The sequence below is a fragment of the Temnothorax nylanderi genome, unplaced genomic scaffold (genome assembly GCF_030848795.1).
Source record: "Temnothorax nylanderi isolate EJ_2023f unplaced genomic scaffold, tnyl_v1.0 TNYL_tig0070_pilon, whole genome shotgun sequence".
Taxonomy (NCBI): domain Eukaryota; kingdom Metazoa; phylum Arthropoda; class Insecta; order Hymenoptera; family Formicidae; genus Temnothorax; species Temnothorax nylanderi.
In genome coordinates, this window is record NW_027249132.1 from 345260 (window position 1) to 352706 (window position 7447).

Sequence of the window (7447 nt, forward strand, 5' to 3'; positions counted from 1 at the left end):
GTAACGGAGCTACTTAGTGTTATTCGCCGAGCATCGAGTGGCAATCAGTCGCGGATCAGGGTCGGTTCTTTTCCCGGTCGCATGTCTTCATTACCCGCGCGCCGGCTGAAAACCGTGAAAGAATAGGAGAGGCGGCGGCGGCACCGAGGCGAGCACCGAGAGAGGAGGAGTCGTCACGTAACGCGGACGCGTGACCGGACTCGCGAAACGAATTGCACCCACCCGACAGAACTCATTCGCGGTGCGATCGGCACTGCCGCGGATGCAAAATGTTACGGACGATCCGTTTGTCCCGTGCCCCTGTGAAAATACGATCCATTCACCCCGTCGCCGCGTCGTTACGAACACGGTAGGTCGACGCTCGTTAAAATCCCGAGCGATTCTTCGAGACCCGAGGGGAGCTCTTGGGAACGAGTTGGGATGAGCGACGACACCGTTCCAGGGAATCGTTCTCGTCGGGAAACTATTTTCACGATTATTCGTGCATGTCGGGTTACCGTGCCGTTCTTATCCGTTATTCAGATGTCTTACGCCGCCGAAGTCCAAGTCAAATCTAATGCCTCTAGCATCGCATAGCTGCTCGCTGCCAAATTGCTATATTTTTCTTCACTATCGTAGAAAGAATTTATTTTAATATATAAGCGAATGTTATTTATAGTTAAATCCATTTTCGTAATTTTAAATTAAGATTAAAATAAATGAATCGTCTTAATAAATGTCCAATCTTTAAGAGATCAATTTCTCTTCGGTCTAAATTTATCTGAACGGAACGAAATTCTTAGTAATGACTCGTGGCAGTTGCGACGCGGCGCGGGGCGATTCGGCGCTCGGAGTGCGAGCAAGGAAAACGTCGCAATCGTCGATGCGCGGGATGTACGTAATTGAATGCTTAAGTCGCGGGACGGAGCCAATTTAAATGCATTAGAGTTTAGGAACTTTCTTATTAACCGGAGCATTCGTGATCGGGTTCAGAGTGCCATTTGTATTCTGAATATTTCATGCCACGTTCGTCAACCACGCGGAATAAAGTGCGCCGAGACTCTGGTGGACTTCTTTTTTTTTCGCTGCAACTTCGGAAATGTCTCTTTTGTAATCGCCACCGGGGGATGACGGTTCCGGAAGAGAAGGACATAAAAATACGGCCGTCCCGTATTTTTGTCTCGGCACTTGTTGCCGCGCGGTACCACCTATCTATCTTAAATCAGTTGCCTATCAGCGTGAGGTTCACCCTCCGCTTGTCTCGAAATAAATTTTGTCACGCATGAAGCTACGTGAAATTTATTTCTCGAGGGGAACGATGACGCGAGAGAGGGAGATCAGCTGGTCACCCAGAAGCCACGTAATGGGGGTTAAACAAAATGAAATATCATTTTCCTTCCATATTGAAACGAGGACCGTATCATTACGCCAGCTTGAAAAGGATATCCTGTACTATGTCATATCGCAAACATCTTTGCACATGTGGCACTTGAGTTTTAAATATGCACTCTCTATCATAAAAGTTCTTTTTTTACGATTTGTTCTATTTCCTATAAAGATCAAAGATTGCGACCAAGGCTATCAGCTGTCGTTCAAACTATCTCGCGAAAGTGTCATATGATCGCCGGATATTAAATGTCAACGATATCGTTTGAATGCTAGGACGAAATATTCAACAATGATATTATTCTTGCAGTAATCTTTTACGATTTAGCGAGTCCATCGTAATATAAAAGTGAACATCGTTTTATGATTAATCAATTTGTCTTAAATTGAAAAGAAATCGGATAAAAAGGTACAATTCGAAATAAAAAAACGTCTTTTATTAATATAGATACAATAAAAAATATACAATGCAATACTTCCAACTTAAAGAATTTTAATGAGATATCTATGACTCGAGCTTACATTAGTAACCTGGAATCAAGCTTTTATGCGCGATACGAGTTTTATTGCGAGTTTTCTGAACGTAAAACGGTATTGTCCCACGTACCGTATTAAAGCTACATTTTTTACGATCCAATATTACGATCAGCAAGTCATAACCGTGTCAATGACCGAGGTATAATCAGCTATCAAGAATTTATACCCGATCGAACACACACTTCGGATGTCTTGCGTCGATCACGATGCTCATCGATCAACGACCATCAACCGTCTATCGTTTTCCATTCGATGACAACGGAAACGCGCAGCACTGTTACAGTTCACACACCTCGTCAGCGTCGGATTTGGACCGTTGAATCTGAATCCGTGCGGCCATCGACTGGCGCGGTGCATCGCAGCGATTTCATCCTGCTCACGTAGCCGCTCGCTCTCGCAATGCAAACCCGCTTTGATATAACGACCGTATTTCCAGCCGATGTACAAAGGAGCGTCTGAATCCACCCTCCCTGCCCCGGCGGACGCCGCGCCGCCGCGAGCGAGTAATGTAACGCGAAACTCAGCGTCCACAGTTGAAGGCTGCTTCGATGCATCCGTTGTTGACAACGCACGAGGAGATCTGCCGGTAGACGGTATGGTGCTCCCAGTAGACGAATAGCAATTTCGAATAACGAAAATATTTTTATCTGCATTTTAAAATCCATAGGAAATTGCAGCGGCTTCGCGGCACGAAGAGGGTGGCTAGAGACCATCTATATATATATATAAATGTTCCTAAACTAGAACTATCGAAACAATCAAAATAACTAGTTCGTAATTTTTTAAAAAATTACTCAAATTTAAAATGGTGCATTTCCTGAGATTTTCACTCTCCATGACTTTTGTTGCAATATACAAATGATTAAATTGATCAATTTACTTTCCTCTTTTATTCCATTTTTTCAAAAATACATATATGATATACTTAAATAGAAATTAATTGTCGGTAATTCTAGTGTAATTGCGGTCTTTGAGCCAACGATTTGAATCTGATGCAACCATCCAATTACATCGATGACATCAGTTTATCAAAAAATCTTACTCTGCTCCAATTCTTCTCCACTGGAAAAAATTCGATCATGCAATGAAAGATTATACATTATAGTTTATCACAATGCACGTGACAAAACAGAGAAATATGATAGGGTTTGTAACGTGATAATTAGCTGTCGAGTCGAGTACCGAATCGATGTCATTGTCATAATTATAGTGCTGTGGGATAGACCGTGGAAATGCATTATGTAAACACACTGCACTATCGTCCAGCCGAAGTAATTCATTTTACGCGAATTTGACAAATATTCGACGCTTCGGGCGTATAGCGTGCATGAGATTCAATTATTCCCTTTCCGGATGCGGCGGCGGCGCGGCGCACGGCGGTGTGGCACACACGCAAATGAAAACGACCGCTTCGCGACGATCGGTAGCAACTCAAAAATTCGATCGGTCGACACGCGACCGAGGTGAATATCGTTACGCGCCCGATGTTGCGCGATATGCCGCGTGTGTTGACAGAAACGGCTTGCTCGAATCGAGCTTGAACGATGTAAACGAGCGTCGCTGCCGGAACGTCAAGTCACGCAGCGTGAACGAAGGTAACGTGCCGCGCAAGTGCATTTACATGCAAACGACGACGGTGCCTTTTTCTTCTCCCGTCTACACGGGAGGGTGTGACGATCCTTTCGGGATTATACGGGAGGAATAATAATGCGTAGAGATGTTTGGACAGCTGCATAAAAATGCTAACGCAGTCGCCGCGCCGTTACTTTTAACTCGTCGTTACAATGCATCGTGATTTAGGTGCAATTGCGGAAACGGCTAGAGACTGCGATGGCGGAAGGGCCAACTTGGTGCTTTATGTAAATTCGGCATCTTCGTGTAAATTCGGGCAAACTCCCGTCGCGCCGTATGATATATTCGAGCGCTATCGTTATGCGGTAGATGCATCGTGCCTGGTACAAGTACCTGTATGCCCGGACACGCGCCACTCCGAAAATGCAAAGGGGATTTAATTATTCCTCCGTGCCGTAAGAGCGCTCACGCGAACGAAAGATCGAACCTCATCGCCGGCGGAGTTGCGGAAACAAAAATAAAACGCGAGAGACACGCTCGCGCAAAAAAATCGCTCGCAAGAAAAAACTCGGATAAAATGATTCTTCAATTCAGATCGACGCTCAGAGCAATCTGCTCAGAGCAGTGTACTACGCTGTGACCGAATCCGTATGATAACGATACAAAGCAATCCCTCAGATATACCTGCAACGCCGGTGTGTAACCGCAGGCGTAATAAACATTCGATTTGATCTTTATTCTTTACCGTTATATTCCGTTGCGTTTCAATCGAGCCTGGGTATTGCCGTTGCATTGTAACATAGACATAGAATGGTGACGATATCTTCCATTTTATTCGATATTGCCTGCTCTAGATTAATAATTAATTAGTTCGCAATCCTGTACCTGCTCATTGTAAACTTTGGAATTAGTTGAAAATTAGATGTGCCCGTTTCCTCAGTTAAAACATATTATATAAGTGCCTTGTATATGATAAAATATTGTTATTAAACTTTTTGAAGTTTTAATTAAAATTTTTAATGTCGACTACGGAGATGGCTTGTTTTCTGGCAAAGCGCTGCGCCAAATGGGCTATTATACGTAAAGCAAAACGCGACCGGATATCCCGCTCGATTTCACGGACAGTGTGTTTTGAGGAAGACCAAAATGGACGCCGTAATACACCGGGAATTTTACGAGGTCGGCGGGATCGATAGAGAAAATAAAAGGGAGGGTGGGATATATAAAAGGGTAAGAAAACCGCGGTGAACCGCACGGCAAACGAGACGTTACACGATACGGGGTGGAACAAGAAAAGCGGCGGAATCCAGGTAGTTTTACGCTTTTTCCGTATTTATTGTTTTCGATGTTCAACAGCGCGGCACGTCGATTCGATTATGCGAGGGATCATAAAAGGAATCGTAGTATCGGAGGGTATGTATGTTCGCGTCGGATAAAGAATCGCCTATCATCCTCTCGCGTCAATTCCGCGAGCGAGAACTCGTTCCGCGGATTCGGCGGATTATTAATTAATAGGTCGGGATCTTGTTACGCGTGACGCCAGGCGCACGTGTCGACGCTCATTTCGATTTAAAACTCAGAGGGAGAAACATAATTAAACCTCTCGAGTATTCTTGCTCTCATCGCGGCAAATGGAATAATATCGTAGCCCGACCCGCGTCCGGCTGTAACACTTTTTAATCTTTTTCTTTTTTTCAGCGCTTTCCGGTACCAAATTAAAAATCCTGTTCGTGCGTAACTTCTTGCGTTGTCGCGTATACCGCTTCGTGGGACCGCAATAAATGCCGCTCTTGGCATTATACACCGCTCACGTTTGCGATTCAGCCCGCGTCGCGATTTACTTAGCTGATTTACAAATGTGTTTTACTAATTGCCGCTTCGTGCTGCGTGGCCACAATATTTACGTGTGGATACGCGTGTGCTCGTGCAAGTTTGTTCGCAGGATGGTACGTGTCAAATTTATCTTGCGGGGGAAAAACAAAATATCACTCACGTTAACATGATATGATAGGTGAGAATGATTCTATATTTACACCTCCGAAATGTCGTTGGCAATTGTGCTATTTTTCTAATATTGATAATAATGTAAAGACGTGGATCTTTCGATAATTATTGCATTCCGTTTCTTTTCACATTCTTTCGTAACATGAAAAATATATAATCATAATTATTAACAAGTTTACTAAGACATTAAGCTCTTTTACCATTATTATAATTAAAAGATATTTACTGATTATACACTTGAACACGATAAAATTAATGTTCGTGAATTGCATGGTACTTTATTATGTGATATTTGATCTTAGTCATTACGGCGACATATCCGACATTTTCCACTTAATTGATGCCACACAAATTAGCTAAGTACAGCGAGCAGTTCATTGCCTTTTTCATTGCAGGGATCGGTAGGAAAAAAAAACGGTAGATCGATCGTGTCACCCTCGCATCGCTCATGCGCCGCAATATTTCTCGGGTTCAACGACGTCGGGCATGCTTGCGGCATAGCATATATCCGATGCGATCGCTTATAAACACATTCGCGACGCTATTAATCATACGAGCCGACGGACGCGCTAATTGAATGGATCACCGCTGGTCATTCGGACCGTTAATCTAGCGATCGCTAATATGTAATAACTAACGGACGCATTTGAATTCGCATTCGCGCAACCACCGTACGAGGATTAACCGCCCGCTGGAAGCCGACCGAATCCCTTTAAAGCCGCCCTACGAAGCGCCCCGGTTGTTACGTGTCGACAAGGGACCGGTTAAAATACGGGGACTGTCCCCGGCTCAGCTAGTCTACACTCCACGTCGTCGCGTATACGATCGATGACATTATGGCATTATAATGAACGCTGCGTGTTAGCCGGCGAGTGACATTCGGGGCGCAATTATGCGCCCGTCGGTTGATACTTGCGTTACGGAGGGCGTTGTGAAATACCGGCGGGCGAGGCGGCGATTCGGTGCGTGCTAAAAGAGAATCACTTTGAAGTCAGTTATTTGAAACAGGGTATCTCGTCAACGGTACGCTGGTGCCCGACCATCCAACGCGTGACACGCGTCGAACTTGTGAAAGAAGCGAGTGGCGGGACGTATAAAGCTCGACAAAACATCACGACTCGATTTTATCGGAGTCATTTGGCACCTCGAACGCAACAACAATCGTCAGCACGTGAGCTTTACAACGTATTCATATTTCATACAGCCATACGAATAGTATAGATAAAAAATTATTCGACAACCAGTAAAATTAAAGATGCGCGAAGATCGCGTAAATAATAATTAAATCATAAGAACTGATTAATTGATATGCTAATGCCAAAAAAAATTTATGTAGCTTTTATTGTAGCAATATAGAAAATACTTGAGATAGGAATGTAGGACCTCAAAATGAGAAAAATCGTCCACACAATTATTATATAAGGTATTATTAAAAGTTAATCTAGCATTTTTGCAATATGTAATAAATATTTGAAACAGGAATCTTAAAGAATCTTAAAATGAGAAAAATCGTCTATTGTATAAGGCACGTTCTTAAAAACAACGTAAGTTAAAGAGTGGAGGAGTAAGTATGGTTATCCTGCACCTTGCAAGTTACACTTCTTGTCGAAGGAAACCATTGCCTTTCCTTCTCCGTCGTGCATCTCGACACATAATGCAACAAACAGACAAGGTAAACGAAATGCAGGCGGTAAAATTCGTCGAGTTTCCGAGGAGGTACACAAGGAACGTGCACATGTACCGTATAGAGACAGTGAAGGAGATGGATAGATGGATAAAGGGGGACTGGGGAGCGAAGAGGAGGGCAAGAGGAGAGCACGAAACAGGCGAGGGAAAACAGGGTGGTCAGTGTTTACACAGCGTTTACCGACCAGGTAATTACCCGCAATGCTTCGTGGTCTCGCTCTCTTTCCTCCCCCCCTTTCTCTCTCTTTCTAGTCCGTGCGAAACGCCTTCAACATTAATCATT